Below are 23,915 nucleotides of genomic sequence, written 5' to 3'. Positions count from 1 at the left end.
GCAGGAAACACTACCCGACATATCGATATGTTTTAAATATTTTTTTTCTTTTGGTCTATATGGTGGGAGATAACCCTCTTAGATTTGGAGGCAGCCATCATACCTCATTCATGGAATTTGATGGGGGTCCAGATGATCTGATCACCAACTTGCAATCCATCTGTATTTCCTCACCATAGATTACAATTTATGTGTGCCCCATGTGGAACTCCTATCATTTTGTTTATACTTAAAGAGGAAAGGCAGGACTAAGAGCCTGCAGTCTTGAAGCAGTCTTGGACTGTGTGTCCAGTTCCCATATGAGTGCCTCCACCTGATTATCAAACAATGAAAATGCAGCAGATGCATGACAAATGCCACTGCTGAAAATTGTGTTATAAGAATATGTTTACTCTTGCCATTCATGCCCATTGTTGAACACACTTCTTGAGATTCAGCAATGTTTCCACTTTGTGTCTCTGCCATTCTTGCCAAAGAAATCTGTCCTAGCCAGCTACACAGGGTTTACCCTTCGTGATCTTCAAGTCTAAATGCTACTTTCCATACTAGAGGCAGAGGCAAGATGTGTGTGAATCCATTCAAAAGTACACTCATAAAACAGAATGAGCAAACCTGTTAATGCGGGGGGGGGGGGGCACAGAGGTTTCTTTTCCTTTTGCAAAATACAAAAGACCTTGAAGGGTTCCCATGACATCAAAGCAGGAATTTCAAAAGTTATTGCCACAGCAGTTCCCAGCTTAATATACTAGAATTGTATAAAAACAAGAATGGGGTTTGTTTGGATAAACCAAATGGAGAAAAAACATTTTCTGTAGGGTGGAACTTAAAACAGTTGGCTCAGGTTAACTGGAAAGAAATGTGGTTATTTGTCAACTCTTTAGAGATTAAAAACAACAGTGAAGTGTAAGCATGATGAGCGTGTTTTGTTTTGCTTAGCTAGGCACAGTGAAAAGAAAAACTATATTTAGAAGTGTAGGTACTTGCATATACAACAAAAAGAGAAATGCATTTATTTGATGAGTCATGTTCATGCTGATTCCATTCAGTCCTAACCTGAAGTAGAGTTTGTGGGTTGCGGTGGGGTAGAATGTTTTTGTGGGAATAAAACTTCACATTTAAAAAGGGGGATTGGGTTTCAGTTCTGTTACACTGAGAATATGTGTAAGGCTCATTGATTTGATATATATCTTTACATCAGCAAAGCCTCCAGTTCATGCTGACACAAAGGCATATACTGTACATTTCCTATCTATACACACAAGAGAGAAGTAGATGTAACCTCAGGGATGTTGGAGATACAGCTTATGTACTGGAGGAGGCAAAAACAGCTGCAGGAAGACTGAGCATGCCCAGTGGCCACGAAGTGCTGACTGACTGTTGGGGAAAAACAGATAAAAGCGTTTGAGGCAGAATGGAAAGGAGGAATGTAGAGGTGGGCATGGCTGGCTTGCAATGTTTTGTTGCAAAACCATCACCCACCACCAGTATTATGTTGGGTTAACATGAGTTGCTTTTGAGCCTTCTCCATGCAACACCTCCCCCCTGCAGATATGTTTTGTATTAAATTCTAAGAAGTGCTAGAAGGAAGAGAAATGGGTCACTATGGATGACATTATTCAAATGAATCAAAGTCAGGCCTGCTCATGATTCTCTCTTATCATAATGATTGGGATTCAGGAAGGACGCAGACCATTTGACTTGTGTTGAATACTTGAGCATCCTTACATTTTGAGGGAGAGGCTGCTATTGATGAAGTAGTACCAGCAAATTTGCTCTCACCACTGCTGGGTGTGGCCCCTGCAACTTGGTCCATCGAAGGAGGTAGTTAATATTCCCTTATTTAAAGGTTTGATTTTTTCCGTATTTGGGCTTCTAGCTACTCTGGCCATTTTAGACCAGTCCTCAGAAACACATGGATTTTAATCCACAAAAGTTCACACTGTAAAAAAGGCCATGACGTTTTGTCCCTGCTCCCTCCCTCGACATAGTGGTTCATCTTGAGCCAGCTGGGGATCAAACTCAGGTTGTCAGCAGAGTCTTGACTGCAGTACTTCAGTTTAATCACTGTGCTACAGGGCTCAGGCACAGAGTGGAGTAACCCGCTTCAAGTGCCTCTCTCTGGGGTGGGCAGGAGCAGGAAACACACAGATGAAAGCAAGAAGGAGCTCAGTGTAGAAAAGACTTGTTCAACTGTGGCATCTAGCGATGGGGCAGGACATGAGGAAAAGTTTTCATTTCCTCTTGGATTCATGCAGCAAAATCTCACAGACCAGCACTCCCAAGGATTAACACTTCAGAGGCAATGTGTGTTTAGGCTAAAATTAACTTTTGAAAGCTGTGCTCTAAGCCAGTGGTTCTTAACCTTGGTTTACTCAGGTGTTTTTGGACTGCAACTCCCAGAAGCCTTCAAAACCAGCTGTGCTGGCTGGGGTTTCTGGGAGTTGCAGTTCAAAAACACTTGAATAACCAAGGTTAAGAACCATTGCTCTAAGCTGCACAATACCTGCTTAGTACACTGACAATGCATACAAGCACCAGCTCACTTGATGGAGTGATTCCACAACAGAGAAATGTTATCTCTTTCAGTCTTCGACTATATAGCCTTGCTGTATTTTATTTTTCAAAAACTGGTTATAAGTTTAGTTTTACTTCCCTGATTGATGCAAGATTTATGGTCAAGATGACTCCTGAGTACATAGTGGTATTGGAACATCTTACACATGCAACTGTGACTTTCAGTCAGCCTGCTCTTTAGAGACATTTAACTTTAGCTGCTAACTAACTAAAATGAATTTTGGATGCTCTTCTTGTCATCAAAATGCAGGGATAGATGTCAACCTGGTATTGCCACTGTTTTCTGGGATGGCTCTTGTGCCATGACTCCAATGGAGATTCAGGAGACAGGACCAGTCCCTGGTATGAAGAAGAAGGGGGAGGTGTCACCTGTTGAATTTCTTCCTATAATGCATCTTTGAAAGACACTGGAGCCCTCATGCATGCCATCAACAGTTTTGAAATGTTTTAATTGATTAACTGTCTAGCTTTTCACCGATTAATCCATGGATGAATTTATTAATCATTGTATGTATCTGACAGCCATACGGATTGCTCATAATGCTAGATGCAGAAAGAAAGAAAGAAAGAAAGAAAGAAAGAAAGAAAGAAAGAAAGAAAGAAAGAAAGACAGACAGACAGACAGACAGACAGACAGACAGAAACACAGAAACACAGAAACACAGAAACACAGAAAGAAAGAAGTGAGACCTTCTATCAGAGTGTGATTTCCAGGATGAAGGGTGATGGGGGAAATGGACCTACATTACAAAATAGGAATAAAATCCATAGAGAATGATTTCACTGTTCCTCAAAACACTGAATATTTGTAGAACATCATCTTCATTGTTCCTTCATTTGAAGGAAATCTGTTAGCACAACTCTGTCCTACTGTGTTGCTGTTGTTCATGTTGTTTTAAGCGGTTACTTAGTTGACTTTAATTGTGAAAAATGTACTGTGAGGGTTTTTACAAAAATTTGGTTTTACTTGATTTTATGCCTTTATGAGTATTTATGTTATTTATTTATTTACTTCAGCAATTTGTATGCCACCCAATTTAGTGGGAAGCACCAGTTTGGGTCATTGACAATAATGAAAATAACCGTCCAATTTTATTCCTAAACCCAATGAACCCCAGTCAGATCCCAACTACCGAAATGAAAAATAATCCCAAATGGACAACACAGAGATGACCAATAGATGAACCATGTTCCTAGTTAATGCGGGGTATAGGGGAGGTGGCCATGGGTCCTGTCACCACCTGGCAAATAGAAGGGGAAGATATGGATGCAGTGACAGATTTTACTTTCTTGGGCTTCATGATCACTGCAGATGGAGACAGCAGCCCCGAAATTAAAAGACGCCTGCTTCTGGGGAGGAAAGCGATGACAAACCTTGACAGCATCTTAAAAAGCAGAGACATCACCTTGCCAACAAAGGTCCATATAGTCAAAGCTATGGTTTTTCCAGTAGCGATGTATGGAAGTGAGAGTTGGATCACAAAGAAAGCTGACTGCCAAAGAATTGATGCTTTTGAATTGTGGGGCTGGAGGAGACTCTTGAGAGTCCCCTGGACTGCAAAGAAAACAAAGCTATCCGTTTTGAAGGAAATCACCCCTGAGTGCTCACTGGAAGGACAGGTCCTGAAGCTGAGGCTCCAATACTTTGGCCATCTCATGAGAAGACTCCCTGGAAAAGACCCTGATGTTGGGAAAGTGTGAAGGCAAGAGAAGGGGATGACAGAGGACAAGATGGCTGGACATTGTCACCGAAGCGACCAACATGAATTTGACCCAACTATGGGAGGCAGTGGAAAACAGGAGGGCCTAGCATGCTCTGGTCCATGGGGTCATGAAGAGTTGGACACGACTTAATGACTAAATAACAAAGGGGAGGTGGAGAGGGAGGGAGGGAGAGAACGTCTCTGAAGGTTTCTTCAAAGAGGATTTTTTAACAGTTTCTTGGAGACTGGGAGAGAGGGGACTGATGGATCTCTACAGGAAGGTTGTTCCAGAGATATGGGGCCACTACTGAAAAGGATTGGTTGCTCAGGGACACCTTCCTCCCCTCCCTTGGAATGGCCACTCATAGGAGGCTAGCCTCCTATGAGTGGAGGCGGATCAAGTGGCATGGCCTGATGTTCTGCGGGGGACCTGTTCCAACAGATAATGGAGTCCAAACTATTCAGCGCTGTGTACCTTAATACAATGCCTTGAATCTGGCTTGGAAAGACACAGGGAGGTTAGAAATACCACTTATTCAGACCATAGCTTCAAACTGCCCTCCAAAGTCAGCATGACTACTTATGATGGCTCGAGGTTTCTGGGAAGCATAGTCCAAAAATGTAATTTTTCCAAGGTATGCGGTCACCACACAGCGATTGGGGAAATTTAAACTTTCTTAGCCCCCATATTGGAAAGGGCAGGCAAATTTCAGGAAACAGCTGGAGGGTGTTTTGGACATCCCCAAGCCATGTTCAGTGACTGTGATCTAGGTCAGGCCCCATGCTTTTATTTTTGAATTTAAACAACAACAAAATCCAACCAAAAGGAGAATTGGTGGGTAACCTTGGGCTACCTATTATCAGCCTAATCAACCTTACAAAGTAAAAATACACTTGCAGTGAATATTGGTTGGAAGAATAATTTATGCAACCCTGGTTAGTTCAGGTTCCCAGGGCTTTGCAAGCCTTTTGATTAAGTTTGGTTATAGAAACATAATGGGAAAAGGGCAAGAGAATGGGGATGAATGGGTACGTGGTGGTGGGCAAGACCAGCTTGTTCTTTCTGGTCAGCAAGGAGTTGCTAAAGATGGTGTGTATGCTTGCAAAATCAGGGTTTTCTGCCTTTTCAGCAGGGAATCCTTGTGCCTTCTAAGTTTTGACACCCTGGGTCAAAGACCCTGCCCCCTGCTATAGGTACAGCTTTGACAAAGCAAATCTTACTGTACAGAGTTCTAATTTCTTGGTAAATGGCACAGAAATAGTCATAAATTATTATTAGGACCTTCTGCAGAGTACCAGGCAAATATTTACCAGTCTAAACATACTGTACAGTGAAAGGAAGCATGCAGTAGGAAAAGTTGATGATGTATGTGATCTGGACCAGAGATGCAGGTGAAGTTAAGCATGATTTTGTCCACTGCCTCACAGCTCTCAATTGGAAACTGACAGACCATCAACATGCTTAATTTTTAGATGCTTCTTGAAAATAGTTCTGTTTTGGTGTTTTGTTTTGTTTTTTGAGATGTGCATGAGGGCATGTTTGAAGGGAACAAAGGATTTAAGACCTTCAAAATCTATTTATCCATAAACTATTTTGATGTGGTTTATCTTCTGGGATCTGTCTGGATAGCTCAGTGGTTTAGGTATCTGGCTGCAGAGCATGAGGTGGGAGTTCAATTCCCCACTGTGCCTCCTGTGAAGTAGAGCCAGCCTACGTGGCCTTGGGCAAGCTGCATAGGATGCCCCTAAAAGAAGGGAATGGTAAAACACTTCTGAGTATTCTCTACCTGGAAAACCCTGGAAAGGGTCACTGTAAGTCAGAATTGACTTTACAGCACATTATTACGTATTGTTATTACCTACTAAAAAGAAATTCTATGCTCAATGGATATTAAACTCCAGGGGATCTATAATAAAGGAAGTCTAGGCTCGGGCTGAGAGACACATATAAGTGCTAATTAGCAAACTCTCAGTGGCTGCTTTCTGCTGTGCCCTTGCCTAAAATAACTTTATTGTTCGAAATTTCAACCGCCTTTTTCCTTTGTGCTTTACAACAGCCAAAGTAGTAGCTATAATAATAACAATAATAATGCACCATATAACAGGGGCACTTATTGAAAGGTAAGACTGTAATCCAAGACCTAGTTAGATATTTTTGCCCTATGACCATCATTTCAGCAAGGGTCTATTGTTACATTCCATTTATTTTTGTCAATATTGACATCTGGCCATGGACACAAAATGACCTACTCCACAGAAATGTTTGCCTGTACTCCCCTGCCCAACTTTGCATTAGGAAAGCAATTGAAAAGCTTAATGCATGGAAAGTGAATCTTTTGTATACTCAATAATACTTCCTTTTTTCTCCTTTGGCCTTACCAAAGCTGTCGAATAAGAGGTAGATTTTTACCCTTTCAGGAGAAAAGAATAGGATGTTTAAAAGGAATCAGAAGATTATTTCACCTGTTAAGAATTCAGACTGAATTGAAAGGCATTCTAGCACAAAATTGTGTGGGGCTGCCGTGTGTGTGTGTGTGTGTGTGTGTGTGTGTGTGTGTGTGTGTGTGTGTGTGTGTGTGTGTGCACGTGTGCACGTGTGCGCATGCGTATGTGTACGCGTATGCGTATGTGTGTGTGTGTATCTTCTACATTGTGCTAATATGCATCATCAAAGCTGTTACGATAGTTTATGCCATTTAACTGGAGAAGACACTGATGGATATGCCAAGAAGTGACAGAAGTTGCAATTCAGCCCAATGAGAACTGGACTGTACATGTTACTAGGAGCATGTCCAGTTCCATCAAGAGTGTTGCAACAATATGTTGATACATCACAAATATCCTACTGGAGGATGTAGACAAGAACAGTCTCACCATCCACATGCTACCCTACATTTTAGATCACCCATGAAAATGTGTGGCAAACACTTATGCCTCAGACTGTTAATAGGATACAAAAGGCAGTCACATGAATCAGTTTTTATCATAAAATCTACCCCCTTTGGACTTGCTGGTGATTTCTGGGAATTGGAGGGGTGTGTGTTATTTTTCAGCACCCTACAGACAACCATTAGGCTATCACATTTTGCATTGAATGCAGCTTCTGAACACTTTTTAAAAAAATCAGCCCCAGTTATGAACTACTGTCAAGTTTTACAGAATACTTTTTCAGTGCAACTTATTCCTGAATGCATTGCAACACAGGTATTTGAAATCATGTTTCCCCATCTTCTCCCATCAAGACTTACAACCATCTAGTGTGGTGACATGACATCTTTCATGTGAAAAATGAGGACTTGTGGTTTAGAATTGTTTATAATGTAATATAGGGCACAGGAACTAGAGACCAGATTGCTAACATGCACTGGATTATGGAGAAAGCCAGAGAGTTCCAGAAAAACATCGACTTCTGCTTCAGAAGGAGTACGACAAGGCTGTATATTGTCTCCCTGTTTATTTAACTTATATGCAGAATACATCATGCAAAAGGCTGGACTGGATGAATCCCAAATCGGAATTAAGATTGCCAGAAGAAATATCAACAACCTCTGATATGCAGATGATACCACTCTGATGGCAGAAAGTGAGGAGGAATTAAAGAACCTCTTAATGATGGTGAAAGAGGGGAGAGGAAAAATTGTCTGAAGCTTACTTTCTTGGGCTCCATGTTCACTGCAGAAGGTGACAGCAGCCATGAAATTAAAAGACGCCTGCTTCTTGGGAGGAAAGCGATGACAAACCTTGACAACATCTTAAAAAGCAAAGACATCACCTTGCTGACAAAAGTCTGCATCGTCAAAGCTCTGGTTTTTCCAGTAGTGATGTATGGAAGTGAGAGCTGGACCATAAAGAATGCTGACTGCCGAAGAATTGATGCTTTTGAATTGTGGAGCTGGAGGAGACTCTTGAGAGTCCCCTGGACTGCAAGGAGAACAAACCTATCTATTTTGAAAGAAATCAACCCTGAGTGCTCCCTGGAAGCACAGATCCTGAAACTGAGTGCTCACTGGAAGGACAGATCCTGAAGCTTCAACATTTTAGCCATCTCATGAGAAGATAAATCTCCCTGGAAAAGACCCTGATGTTGGGAAAGAGTGAAAGCAAGAGGAGAAAGGGATGACAGAGGGCGAGATGGTTGGACAGTGTCATTGAAGCTACCATCATGAATTTGGCCAAACTCCGGGAGGCAGTGGAAGATAGGAGGGCCTGGCATGCTCTGGTCCATGGGGTCACAATAAAGCCAGTGAACACCACTTAACGACTAAACAACAATAACATAATGTAATGTAAAATAAAAGAGGAGTGTGTGCCAGCCAGTCCTCCCTCTTCAAAATCTGTGATTCTTACTTGTACTTTGGTCCAGAAATTTGGCTTCCTACTCCACTCTGCTTCATTCTGACTTACTGTCTGTTTTCTCCAGCATCTTCTGGTTTCCACCCCGCAGTTTACCTTTGCTTCCCACAGCCCAAAATGAATGGCTCCTTTTTGAGTGCTGGACCCCCAAGCAACTGCCTGAAGGGTCCACATGCTGACAATTAGACCTGAGCTGCCAGATAACCCAATGGCTTATGTATCTGGCTGCAGATTCAATGGTAGTGTGTTCGAATCTCCACTGTGCCTCCCAGACAGAGGTTGGACTCAATGACTCATAGGGTCCCTCCCAGCTCTGCAGTTCTAAGATGATGACAATGATAGTGATGATGATTATGGGCAAAACAGAATCTGGGAGACCAAAATTTTTCCTCCCCATGCAGTTAATCAATGTTTTTAAGAAAACCATTATTTCTTGGCCTAAGCTTCACAATCTCACAGATATGTTTGTGAAGATAACGAAGGAACCTAGAAAGAAATAATAAAATAAAATAAAACATGCATCACAAAAAGAATCCAGACTCAGCCTTACCCTGGTATCTACAGTTGGAAGATACTCATGTTAACTTAATTTACAAGGTTATCAATGTTACTGAGAGAATTTGATAAAGCTTAAGTGACTCATGACTGGAGCAAGGAATTCTTTATCCTGAAATGGTGGAGAAAGGTTTGAGGTGTATTCCCCTGCTCAGACCATGGACCATGAGTGCAATTAAGTGTTTTGACACTTAGGAAACATGATAGAAAACTTTTATACAATTTGTGGCCTTCAAAGTCACTCTAGGAAGTGTGAACACTGGTACCATATCATGGAAAGCTAAGTCCCAAACACCAATTGAAACACTCGAGGGAGGAAGATACTCTGAGGAAAAAGCCCTTACAATCTAGGGCCAACATCATACTTTCCCAACCTGGTTCTCTCACTTATCTCAAAGTACATCCCCTATCATAGCTGCTCACCATGCTCATGTGTTATAGTTCAACATATCAGAAGGGTACCTATTTGGGCAAGGCCAGCCCAGATATTTTCATATTGGGGAGATAATTATAAGAGTCAAATGTTTCTATACTGAAAGGCATGTCCCTTCCCTTCTGTTGTTTTATTTAAAGCTTGCTGTCCAGCAGTAGGCCAGCTACATAATCGAAGAGGGGGGGAAATGAGCAGAAAGACAGGAAGAAATTTTCACTTCAGCCTTTGTTTCCAGATTCTTAAGGTAGCTCTGCTCTGCTGAGATTTGCAGGAGGCACAGTTAGAGCAAAGCTACCTTAAAACTTCATCTCTCTCTGTTGATTCTCACTCTTTTGTCTCTTTTGGATGCCCTGATGCTCCAGCACTGGATTAACAAGCCTTTAAAGAAGATGGGGAGCAAACGAGAGAAAGGGGAGAAAGAAACAGAACGGAACACAATGGGAAGGGAAGAAAGCAGACCCAGGCACCAGGAGTGGGGCGCAAAGGATTCAAAAAGTAGCTAGTTGGCAGATCGTCTTCTCCCACCCAGATCTACCCGGATCACCCGATATAGCCAGCAGGGGCGGCTGAGGGGTCTGACGCCGAGAGAGGCCCGGAAGGAAAAAACAAGAAACCGGGCCTTCTCGGCGGTGGCCCCTCGGCTGTGGAATGCCCTCCCAACAGAAATTCGGCTGGCACCCTCGCTGGGTGTTTTTAAAAGCCAGTTAAAAACTTGGTTATTCAAGAAGGCCTTCCCTCCAGTCAATTAAGTCTTTTTTTCTGTTTCTCTCTCTCTTTTTTTTGGCTATTCCATCTTGGTAATCCTCTCTTTAAATTAATTGTTTTAAATTGAAATATGTAATTTTATGATTTTATATATTTTTATACTGTTTTGTTTTATTTTGTAAGCCGCCCCGAGTAGACATGGTCTAGAGGGGCGGGGTAAAAATCAAATAAATAAATAAATAAATAAATAAAAATAGTTTCTCCACTACTCTGTCTTTCTTACTGCAGCTGGAGCTGGCTAGAATGACTTCAAATACAACAGTTCAGACCCCTACACATTGGCTACAGTGATCACACTGTGTGAACCATTGTGATTGCATTTGATTACAAAAAAGGAGAAGCCCCAGCAACAAAGAAAAAAAATGGTGGTGGGAGGAAATAGAATTCTGGTGACTTATTTACTTTTATGTCATGTGGTCAGTGAATCAGACTGTCCCAATCCTGGAGCATTCCCTGTGTTTTTTGTCAATGTGGTTGCACTCTTAGTCTGTAGTCTATGGCAATAAAACCAGCCATGAATCTTCTGACTCCTTAAAGATTAACAGGTTTTATACAGCAGTGGTCCCCAACCTTGGGCCTCCAGATGTTCTTGGACTTCAACTCCCAGAAATCCTGGTCAGCAGAGGTGGTTGTGAAGGCTTCTGGGAGGTGTAGTCCAAGAACATCTGGAGGCCCAAGGTTGGGGACCACTGTTATATGGCATATGCTTTTGTAGACTGAAGCTGGCTGGATAGCTCAGTGCAAAGCCAGAGGTTGGGAGTTCTATTCTTCATTATTCCTCTTGCAAGAAGAATCTGCTTTGTGGCCTTGGACAAGCTGCACAGTCCCAGGGCAGCCCCAGAAGGAGGAAATGGTAAACCATTCTCTGCCTTGAAAATCTTGTACACAATTCGCATTGGCTGGGAGAAAATCTCCATAAGTCAGAATCGACTTGACAGCACACAATACATACCTACTTAATTTGTACATTGCAGTTCACTTCAGCTGCATTTGAAGAACTGTTCATGAAAGTCTATACCAGCTATAACTTATTAATTTGAAAATGACACATGACTATTTGCTGGTTTCCTTGCAATTGAAATCAATGAGCCTTTAGAGATTTATGAGTGACAAGTCCTGTGTACTTCAGTTAGGTCTGTCCTAGGACTGATGAACTTTGGGCCTAGTCCAAAACATTTGCCAAAAAAAAAAAGGTGGGGTTTAACAGGAAAGAAAGTCACATTATTGTACTTTTGGAGTACACTGAACTCACTTCTGTTACAAGAAATAAAGAAAATGTATAGTTTAGAAAATGGAGATATTGTGTTTCGCGTATTCTTCTGTTCTTGCAAATGAGGGCATCACATTTTTTAATTTTAAGTTACTAAACTGAGCCATGAGTTACTCAAAGATGTTAATTATGCAGATATTTACCTCAGCTGAGTAAAACACCTCTCATAAAATTATGAATTACTGCTGTAGTGGGCTTGAGGGTGAATGGCAAGCCTTTTACATTGTAATTCCAATAAGACTGTAGCAGCCAGAGACCTTTCGTAGCCTTTACAGATAACATTTGTGAATTGATCCCTCATTAGTATGCGTCAGGCATGGGAAAATGATAAACTCCTATTAACACTGTCATGGCAACTGAAAAAAATGGCTGCTTTGGAAGAAAAGCCATGGGCCTCTTTCTTTTCTTCTGTTTGACATCTGCTGTTCAACATACAAAATTGTATTATGGTGACGCATGCTGGTGCAGAACGAGAGAGAGAGAGAGAGAGAGAGAGAGAGAGAGAGAGATCTGTTTCGTGGTTCCTTATCAAAAGCTCCTGTGTGCAGGCTCACCTAGATTGCAACTTATAAAAAGAAAGAAATTGATTTAACTCTTTAGAATCAAAAATCAGCTCCGAAGGATCAGTTCCTCTTTAATACTGCACTCTGCAATAAACTTAGTGATTTAAAAACAACAACAAAAGCCAAAGTAATTCTAAAGTGAAACTTTTCACAGACAGGAATACTGGATTCATATGAATGTTCCAGAACTGATTGTTAACAACTGTCAGGTCATTCTTGGTTGTTAAATACAAGCCATAGCCTGTCCGTAAGAATGGAAAATTTCAGAATGGCTAAAAATAATATCCAAAATAAAAGAATGATCAATATGGAAACATTAACTGCATAACAGAAGATCAAATTAGTGCTGTTTACTATTTAAAAGGCCTAGGGAGATGTTTATCATTGCCAGCTGATGATTATGTGTAAGAGTTAGCCTCAGGCATTCCTCCCTAGGAGTGCAAAAGTGGTAAGCAAAGGATTCTGGGAGTTGTAAGATAACTTTCCTAAGCTCTGGGAAAAAAATCCATATATGTAACAGACCTGTTCCTACCTCCTTTCAACTTAATCTAAGTTGGCCATTTACATCTCAACAAAACCAAAGGAACCCCTAGCCAGATAAGGAACTACTCAAACATTTCCATGCATTACAATATTTGTATAGAACAGATTTTAAAATACAATAATTGGAGGAGAAAATCAAGGACACTACAAACAGAGGTTGCCTTTAAACAGGGGGCTGTTCTTGGATTGGAGAGGATTAAGATAGATAAGACCCTTAAGACATGTAGGGCACCACCATGTCAGTTGCAGGACTCTCCAAAAATCAAATATGACCCCCTCTGCAGCAAATACAGTCTTCAAGGTATTCAGGTCCTAAGCCATACAGGTTTTAAAATGTCAATACCCGGGCTGTCCATTGTATAGTGGCCCCTCGACTTATGAATGAATGTTTTGGGTTACGAACCCGATCTCATAGGAAACTATAGACCCTACTTGTGAACGCAGAATCATGTTACAAACCAAAAAAAAGGAAAGAAAAGAAAAATTCTGCCCCTAGTGGTAGGAACGGATTAAGCAGCTTTGCATTAGTTCTTATGGGAACTAATGAATCAACTTGTAAACTGCCCCTCGACTTAACCAAAAACAGCCGGAACAGATTAAATGGTTTTCAATGCATTCCTTTTTTTAAATTTTTTTTAATATAACAAAAGCAAAATCATATACATAAAACATATAAACTCAAATACAATAACTGTGTTCCCCACCACCATGTACTGGACCTCTTGCCATATTCTTCTTCTTCTTCTTCTTCTTCTTCTTCTTCTTCTTCTTCTTCTTCTTCTTCTTCTTCTTCTTCTTCTTCTTCTTCTTCTTCTTCTTCTTCTTCTTCTTCTTCTTCTTCTTCTTCTTCTTCTTCTTCTTCTTCTTCTTCTTCTTCTTCTTCTTCTTCTTCTTCTTCTTCTTCTTCTTCTTCTTCTTCTTCTTCTTCTTCTTCTTCTTCTTCTTCTTCTTCTTCTTCTTCTTCTTCTTCTTCTTCTTCTTCTTCTTCTTCTTCTTCTTCTTCTTCTTCTTCTTCTTCTTCTTCTTCTTCTTCTTCTTCTTCTTCTTCTTCTTTTGTCCTCTTCTCCAGAACTGCACAGATTCCTGATTTGGAGCTTTCCCTTTCCCCCTTATTAGCACATATTCCAAAAATTTGCCCCATATTACATAAAAATTGTTCTTTTTCAACTCTCTTTTCTTCATCTTTAAATTACAAGTTAATTTATCATTTATTGCTATATTCCATATTTCTTTATTTCAATGCATTCCTATGGGAAATGCTGATTCAAGTTACGAACTTTTTGGGTTACGAACAGACTTCTGGAATGGATTAAGTTCGTAAGTTGAGGGCCCACTGTACAGGGAAATAGTCTGGTATCCAATTAAGCTGCTTTGGGGCTGTTAAAAGTGGGTCTCATAAGGCTAGTCCCTACTCTCAAGCTGTAGGAAAATGACTTGCAAATAAACTTCATGGTTGGGCAGGGAACTCTCCATTCTCCATCCATCTGCCAATTCATCCATACATCAATCCATTCATCTATCTGCTCAAACCTGCTGAACTCTCTTCTTTAGCAGACTTCATGCGTCATCAGATGGAGGCATTAACAAAAGCTTCTGATAAAATCCTAATATGTTATTAAATAATGTTGTACTTTTTCCTGTCGTGGGTTATGATATTGCTAAACATGTGAAAGGAGAGGTGACCCATGAATCACTTTTTGAAAAAAAAACTCCTGGGACTCCAATAAATTACTTATAAGGGCACATTTCTGTCTCTTCTCAAATAAAAGTGAAATGATTTATTTGAATCAGAACTGCATTTGTCTTATGTGTGTCAGCTTTTTTGATATTAGATCCAAGAGATCTGTCTGTCTGTCTGTCTGTCTGTCTGTCTGTCTGTCTGTCTGTCTGTCTGTCTGTCTGTCTGTCTGTCTGTCTGTCTGTCTGTCTGTCTAAAATGAGAATACTGTGGTACTGAAGGGTGGAAATACAGTAAATTCAAATTATAAAAAGGATAATTTGCAAGGGGCATCTACTTTTAAAGTAGCTGTTTAATATCAAGCTATTTGAGCAATCAGCCATAGTCATCATGGGATACTGGATTTACAAAAGTTTTTGCTTACTTGTAGCTAACCCTGCAGCCTCAGAAAGCAGGAATCCAAACAAGGATATCTGAATCAAAAGCAAACTTATAGAAACCCGTTGCTCAGTTATATAATTTCCCCTTGGAATTAGACAATATTGCCTCTATAGAGTTTGTGAATGATACAAGTGTCTTAATGAACTACTCCCAGCCAATCCAAATTGTCTACAAGATGAGTTTTCAGCAGCATGTCAACATTTTGGAATAATGGTTTCATAATGTAAAATATGTCCCAACTCCATTACTTTTTGCGGAATGAATCATTTGTTATGCTGAGTCCTACTGACAGCAAGAGGGGGGTGCAATTCATTTGTTCTTTATTCTGTAGATAAATAAACTAAGTGCATTTTCAGATTAAATGACGGTCTTGGAAGATTCTCCAGGAATATGAATGTTTCTTGGTATGCATCCAGGTAAATACAACTCATGAGCAAAAAGGGGTGGTGGGGGCATGTTTCTGCATATAAAAGTAAAGAGATTGTTAAAATAAATGTTCGCATTCAAGTACAGCCCCCTTCAGAACACACTGCAGTAGTCTAATTTGATTGTAACTCAGACATGTGGCACTATGTAGGGTGGTTCTAAATTCAATCCCTTAGTAAAAGATGAGGTAACAGGTGTTGAGAAAGACCTCTGTCTAAGGTTCTGAAGAAATAGTTCCTGTTCAAGCAGGTAGTGTCTGGCTAGATGTAGAAATAGTCTGAAGTGGGATCTTACAGTGGTGCTTCTCATTACGACGTTAATTCGTTCCAGTGAAATCGCTGTAGAATGAAAACATCGTAAAGCGAAAATTAAAAAGCCATTGAAACGCATTAAAACCTGGTTAATGCATTCCAATCGGCTAAGAACTCACCGTCCAGCGAAGATCCTCCATAGGGGCGGCCATTTTCGGGTGCCTGTGCAACGAAAAATGGCTCCTAAACACAGCGGGGAGCCATTTTGAGCACCCAGCGGCCATTTTGAAAACCCGATGATCAGCTGTTTTGATCCTTGGGAAGCGAAAATCAGTTCCCGAAACAGGGAACCGATCATCACGCTGCGAAATTCCCCCATTCAAAATGTTGTTTTGCGATCACTTTTGCGATTGCAAAAACCTTGTCATAATGCAGATTTGTCGTTAAACGGAGCACCCATCTTGCGAGGCACCACTGTACTTCTAATCCTATGGACATTATGTATCCCTGCAATTCTGTACAACACTTCATGTATCTGCAGTGTGTGCTGTAATGCCAAAGCAGTTATGACATTATAGATTTTTCTTTAAAGAGCTACTGATGTTTCTGTTATTTTTGTGAAACAGGCAAATATTATATCTAAAATGTTAGGTTAAAAACATTACAAAAAATAGGTTTAGAAGCAACAAAATATAAACCATCCCATTTATTGTCTCCTAGATTGCCAGTCACTAAGGACAAGCCTGCCTGAAGAGAGAAAGGTCTTCGCCTTCTTGCCGAAGGACAGCAAAGATGGGGCCAGCCTGGTCTCCTACATGCGTGCAAGTCTGTTTTTAACATGCAGCAACAATGGGCTCAATTTGTATCATTCCCTCTGGTAGGAAATATGTATCTTCAACACCCCATGCTTGTTGATTTCAAAGTTTAAAATTCCAGTCTGGGGTGAAGGGAGAACAACCAGTTTTACAAGTACTGCATTATAGGTGGAAAATCACAGCTTTTTTTAAAAAAATTATTTATTATTGACCACAAATTACAAGCATTCCCTGGTTTGCAGCTGTAGCACATCTTGTAATGTCAAGACCCTCTGAAGGTTAGACATAATTTTCTGCTGAAATATTTTGTTTCATTTTGAATATACGGGTAAGCAGCTTGACAAAATAAGAAAAGTACAGTTAACAACTATTTTGGCCTTCTCCTCCAGAACAGATCCATTTAATTAGTTGCTGAATTATATAAATCACATTGATTTATTGGGGACTACCAGTTAAGTTCAGGTCTTTGTGTCCTTGTTTTATTATTTATTTAGTATATTTGCATTTATCCCTTTCTACTGAAGAGGTTTGGGGCATTTTTTTTAAATGAAAATTCTATGCAAATCTGTGTCCTTTTAGAATGATACCTAAGTTACTATTTTAATAAAAGGGCTTCCAGAGAGCCAGTCTGTGGCATTTCCAAGAACAAAAAATAGCAAATACTCAGGAAGTTATCTAATCACCACCACCGATGCCACTGTTAGTTCCACCAGAATATGAAAAGAAATTTTCTAGGCTCCAAGAAATATGTATGGGAATCTCCATGAAAATTGCATTCCAGAGATGGGGAATAATATCAGAGGTTCCCATCAGGCTTCCTTTGGAAGGTAATGGCCCCTGGATAAATGCCTCAGTAGTTATCTTCACCAGAAGGACAGATACCTGTGTAGTCTTTTAAAGTAAGGCCTGTCTAGGAGAAAGAGCACACCTGGTTGTAACCACATTGCTAAAAATGTAGGCTGAAGACTTGATTCTAGAAAACTATAAAACCCCACATGATCTGACCTCGGAATCTGTATTGTCATGCACACAGTTAAGCATCTGTAGGCCCATTTGTCTTAAATTCTTTCATATGAGAAAAGATGGATTACCACTAATCAACTGCTCTGATAGAGACATCAGACTTCTTTGATTTTCCCTTCCTCAGACACCATGCACCTGATTCCCACTTCTTGTCTTTTTCCATTTGTTATTCTGCATGCCATTCTTGTGCTCTGTTGGATCAGGGCCACTGCACCCCATAAAGGGTGCTTAACTCTGTACTTGACTACATTTCAGTTTCTTATGATTTATGCTTATTTTCTAGCAAACTGTGCACACTAGAGTGCCTTTCAAAACAGAGTTGTTGAAACATCATTTCAAGGACTCGGTTCCACCTTCTTCCCTAGACTTTTTCCTAACAATGAAAAATCTCCCCCCCTTGTTATGACAGTTTTACAAGCACTGAAGTGCATTACATATAGCTTGGTGCCTTTCCTGAACAATTAATTTATTACAGTACTGCAGAGTTGATCATATCTGCTTCCCTTGCATATTTCAGAGCCACCTTTCTAATTACATAAATTTCTTCTTGTGTTTCTAGAACTAGATGCAGACAAAAGAGTCATACTGTTGACTGCATTACAATCCTTCAAAGTGCTGAGCCTGCTAGTTCAATTGCTCCCTCAACCTTTTGGATTTTATTCTTAAGACTATACAAAACTGTTACTCCAAGTTAGTCACTTCATCACATCTCAAAAAGGCAGACAGACATAATGGGGAAAAGGGAACTTATACAAGTGTTGGCACCTGCGGGGCAACTCCAACATTTCCCCACATTTCACAATAAAATAATCGATGTCCATACAAGCAAACTGAATGCTGTTTCAACTGTCAACCAAGCTCGGCCCTATCATTGGACAAAGTAGGCTGGTAACCTCAGGTGACAAATGCTGGGAAACAGGAAACAATGACCAAGCAATGGAGGACATAATTTTGCTTTATTGCATAGGTTGCCCTTCATGCTTTAACCTTACCTATGCCCTCAGGTGGGTTAGAGGAATATTGTCCTGTTGCTGGTGATGCAGTGAAATTTTAGCAGCCAGTTTGGTCAGCTCTTGTATGTGAAGGGGTGCTGCTGGTGGAATCCCGTCTTTTGGATGAAGAACCCAAAATGACATGATCAAGACTTGCCTTTTCAGATATTCATTCCTCATATACAGTAGAAGGAATGTGTATAGGATGTGGGAAGAATTTCATCCTTTGTGTATTTCTGTGAACAGAGCCCCTGCATCTGTGTACAGTTGAATGCATGTACGATTAGGTCCAGGCAATCAGCGATCCCAGAAAAGCTTTGTGACTCTCCTCTGTACCTCAAGTGAGTTGCCCACTATTTTTTTCTTTTTCTTTGATATCTATGCCTGCCCAATTGACTAGTTGATTTATAAAAGAGAATTTTTTTTATTAAATGCGAAACTGCTCCAGTGGACTGTTATATCGGTTAGATCCGAACAGTGGTTCTCAACCTTGGGTTATCCAGATGTCCATGGACTGCAGCTCCCAGGAGCCAGAAGATTCTTTATGACATCACAAGGGATAGCCAGTCAACATGATGCACAGCAGAGCTCTCCAAGCAAGAGTAGTTCCCTCACTGTTCTGGGATTGTTATGTCACTCTCTGCTCTGCCTGGTGGGTCATATGCTGCATAGTGAAAGAGCTTGCCTGTGGCATGTGACCCAGCCAGTCAAGCAGAGCACATCCATGATGTATAGCAACCTAAACATTCTATTTGTTTATGCTGAATATCTAGAGCAAACCAAAAACCAAGGGTCAACATGCTTTTGTGAAATATCATGCATGTTAGAACAATTGCACCAGTGTTTTTTGCGTTTTGCCACTCATCTGCTGTGCAACTGAGTGCACAACTAATTGTGCAACTCAGACACTTCTGAGTGTACAAGGGGAAGCAACAAGATTGCACACAATGCTTGCATGATTTCCTATTTATGCTGTGTGATACCAACACAATTTTTGGCCCCAAGGATTAACCACTTCTGCTTTGTGACTCACATGAGGAGGTCCATGGGTGAGCCCTCTGCATCCCCTGCTCCTCTGAGTCAGTATAAGACTAGGTCATGTTTCCTTCGGTACAATAAGATGTTAGAACAAATTTAAAATATATACAGTATAAGTAACTTTCCCATCTCTCCACTGCTTGGAAAAGTTCTGTTTTGGACTACTACTCCCAAGCTGAGCCAGAAGTATGCTCCTGTTGGCTAAGGGATTTTGGAAATTGTCACTCCCCCTGCCCCAAGTAACTTTTCCAACCTCTGCACATTCCTGCTCTCCCCACTACACCACATTTTGCATTTTGCAGAGCAGTAGCCATGTTGCAGCAGGAGCACCAAAGACAAGTATGAAAATTTGCATTGGTTAGGCAACGAGTGCTGGATGAGGATACAGGTGGGTGAGTCCAGGTCTCTTGTTGCTGTTGACATCTCACTGTTTTGCCCCCTCTAAATCCAGGCACATGGGACAAGGAAAGAAGAAAACATGGCTTCATTCACCCTAATCAGATTCCTTCATGCACGGCTACTGTATTCATAGAACAAGTGGACTGTGTTCATGTCTGAGATGTTTAACAAAGAGCTTAGGAAAAAACAAAGCTAGTGATCCTTGAGTACAAACTAAACCCAAAAATTTATAGTCCGCCATTACTTTTATTTCAAGTAAAATTTTCAAGATCTGCTTTTGAACTAAACAAAACACGGACCCTTGGAAGTTGTGCCTAAGCACGGAGATAAGTCAAGGAAGCACAGGAATTCATATTTTCAAAATTAGACAATAGGCCATTGCTTATTTCTCTCTTCATCTCAGTCATCTTAGTCTATAGTACAGCAGGAGATGCTTTTCCAGAATATTTTGAATTGCTCCCTGTCCACAAATCAACCATGGGGCAGCCTTTGGTGAAGTATCTATCTATCTATCTATCTATCTATCTATCTATCTATCTATCTATCTATCTATCTATCTATCTATCTATCTATCTATCTATCTATCTATCTATCTATCTATCTATCTATCTATCTATCTATCTATCTATCTATCTATCTATTTATTTATTTATTTATTTATTTGATTTATACCCCGCCTATCTGGTCCGAGAGGACCACTCTAGGCAGCTAACAACCATAAAAATAACACAAGACAATGTAAATAGACAATTCTAAGAGATAAAAACACTACATTAAAACACATAATACATAAGACAAACAAAGAAAGAGAAGAGGGGGGTCAAGAGGTGTATGATGGAAAGGCCTGCCGGAACAACCATGTCTTTAATTGCTTCTTGAAGATACCCAGTGAGGGAGACCCACGGATCACAGGAGGTAAGTTGTTCCAGAGGCGAGGAGCCACCGCCGAGAAGACCCGATTTCTTGTCTTTTCCTTCCGGGCCTCCCTCAGCGTTAGGCTCCTCAGCCTCACCTCCTGGCTCCCGTGAGTGACACGGGTAGATCTTGGTGGGAGTAGAACTTAATCTGGCCATCTGGTAGCTCTTCCCACATTCCATCTTGATAATGACAATCTTGGAACTGCAGAGCTGGAATAGACCCTATGGATCATTGAGTCCAGCCCCAGTCAAGGGGGCCCAGTGCGGAAATCAAACTTCCAAACTTGGGCTCTGCAGTCTGATACCTAAACCACTGAGCTATCCAGCAGTTCTCTCAAGACTGTGTTAAGTCTATATTTCACAGCTTGAAAAGTCTTCCTCACTCCCTCTTTGTTTTGTTTATCGTCTAGTTGGATAAAGAATTCCAGAGAACCTGAAAGCTACATTATTTTGTGGTCTTTTGGTTGGTTTATACAAGTACTGCACTAATACGGATTCCCCCCCCCTTATTACTTTTCCTGCTTGTCTAACAAAAGGATTCCTACCCCTCTTATTAATAGTGACCTTGAAGCCAGAAACATCTGAGATAAGATATTTGGTAACATTGATGTAAATGTACTTTTCCCTTTATCATTATGCAAACATCACTCTAATCTATTTCTCTCCTTCACATTTTATTTGCAAGACTCTTTTGTCTTTGAAGATTGGCTTTAAGCTGAACAACAAATGGAGCAGCTGGATTCTAAGAGTAAATAACATATTTTACGTGCATTAGGGATTGTTTCATTCTCCCCCGGGCTTTTCGAAACAGTTGTCTGCATTGTACTTTCTGTCTTGATTAGTAGAATGCTCATTGCATACATAACATGAAATGGAAAAGTAAATAAACGAATTAATGCATCTGGTTTAGTTTTGCATCAGTTTGAAAGTGAGCTCTGGGTAAAACAGATTTACACAGTCTTTGAAGAATGCAAGTGAGTTCAATAATTAGTCTTCCTATGATCTGTTTTACTCAGTTGATCTATTGATATCAATAAACAAAGAACATTTATTATTTTTCATTTGAAATATTGTTATTCTCAAGCTGTTCTAAAGATTCAAAATGGGTGCTTCATTCAATCGTCACCACAGCCTTCTGAAGTGGGTCATACTTACTGCATGTTGTACTGCACTCCTTAACAGTTGGACACACACACACCCCGCTATCCACAGGGGATTCATTCTATAATCTATCATGAATGCTGAAAACTGTGGATATGAGTGACCCCTATATACAACATAAAAAGAGGCGGGACAAAGGCCACATGGTCCATCCCCTTGTATGTTGCATATAGGACTGCGATGAACTACGGATGACTGAAAGCGCACATACTTATTGTGCAGATACAGGATCCTACTGTGCTATGTTTACCCCAGGTTAACTATGTCTTTGCCCAAAATACTCTGCGAGTTACAATATGTTAAGAAAGCTATCCATTCTGTATTGGTAATCCAAACTCTCCTTATATTTCTCAGACTTCCCTCTCAAGTGAACTCCGCTCTGTACCAAAAAACTATATTATTGTTTTGTCCCACCGTGCATTCTTGAAGGATATTGCAAACACACTAGACTGGGACTGAAAGCACTAAACAGGTGAAGCAAATTAAATTCTTTAATTGCTATTTAATGAACTGTATTTTAAATTAGCTAAAGCTGCCTGCACTGAAAGGTGTTTGAAGACTGATCCCACGGATGAATCAGCACATCCAACACTCAATCTTGATAGCATATCTAACATTCAATTGCCCCATGACTTAAGCCACATTATGCAGGTCTGCTGTGTGTTGAATGTCCAACTAAGCCACAGATTTGTATGAATCCAGGAAGAGCTTAAGTGATTTCTATTAAAGGATACCCTCATGTTTGAAAAATAGAGTAGTTATTTAGTGGTAACAACTGATGGCCAACTCCTTCCAACAATCAAATTAATGACTTGAAATAAAAACAGTACAATCTAAAAAGATATGGTGTTAGGAAATGGAGGAGTGTAACAATGACTGAAATCCTCTAGTACAGTTATGCCAATGACATTACCTTTAGAAGTGAGTTGCTGTATGTTAAGCAATCTCTGTAGACCTTACCAGTTGCACAGCAAGTTGTGTGATTCAATATGCAACAGGTTAAGATCTACAGAGGTTGCTTAACCCATGGGCAGTTTGATTCCAAAAGTTAAGCCATTTATGTAAGTGCACAACAGAATTTCAGCCACTTTTTTGCCCATTACCTGGTTTAATTCATTTGTTATATTCATTATTTGCAGTTTTTATCCTGACTGGGCAGGTTCTTTTCTGTGCAGAAACACCCCATCCATGTAGATGTGAAAAACATTGGACACTCTAACAGATATTCATCAAAAGAGGAAATGTATGCAAGAGAAGAGTTTAGACATTTTCGTTTTCTGGCTTACAACTCCCAGAACCCTCCAGCCAACATGAGAGACCATCTGTAAACATGACCATATCAATGCAAGAGAGAATGAAGTTGTGATGCAGGAGGAATTGAATACTGAAATGAAACACAGGCCAGGGGGTGGAAGAGCATGTCTTAAAAGTGTGACTTACTTATGCATAGTTTGCAGATGTATTCATTGTTTTACCCTGATCATGTGTAGTACTCATCTTTGTACTTGCTCATCTGTAGGACTGCTTTGGGCACATAATGAGAAGATGGGATTCTCTGGAAAAGATGATAATGCTGGGGAAAAGTTTGATGCAGCAGCGAAGAGGAAGAACAAATACAAGATGGGTGGGCTCCCTAAAGGAAGCCACAGCCAGTCTTGAGTTTGCAAGAGCTGAGCGGAGCTACTGAGGACAGTACATTATGGAGATCATTCATTCATAGGGTTGCCATAAATCAGGGGTGACTTGACGGCACATAACAACAATGACAAATGCAACTCTTTTTAGATCACAAGTGTGTTGTGCCTTCTTTTTCACAGAAAAGTAAGGTATCCTAGGCAGAGCTATCTCTGACATTGATGCATGGAAGTGCAGGCCAGCATTAGGGTTTCACTAATGGATGGAAGAGAAGGAGAGAAGAAGGAATCTTGCAGATGTTTTGAATTATGCTTTGCATGAGAATGGGAGTTGTAGTCTAAGAAAACTGGAGAGGGGTGAGGAGAACCATTTCCCCAGAT

At 40.5% G+C, this 23,915-nt stretch overlaps 1 long non-coding RNA gene across 1 annotated transcript in view; it reads right to left on the bottom strand.

Moving 5' to 3' along the window:
• Positions 1-16,734: 16,734 nt before the first annotated feature.
• The window catches only part of LOC144588780 (uncharacterized), a 42,832-nt gene continuing 35,651 nt past the window's right edge, over positions 16,735-23,915 (bottom strand). The window contains exon 2 of the long non-coding RNA XR_013544475.1: positions 16,735-23,915. This exon is cut by the window's right edge and continues 13,090 nt beyond it. This is a non-coding gene — a long non-coding RNA (uncharacterized LOC144588780).

This window comes from Pogona vitticeps, chromosome 4, assembly GCF_051106095.1.
Source record: "Pogona vitticeps strain Pit_001003342236 chromosome 4, PviZW2.1, whole genome shotgun sequence".
NCBI classification, from domain to species: domain Eukaryota; kingdom Metazoa; phylum Chordata; class Lepidosauria; order Squamata; family Agamidae; genus Pogona; species Pogona vitticeps.
Note: the sequence above shows the minus strand (reverse complement) of the source record. Positions and strands in the feature narration are given on the sequence as shown.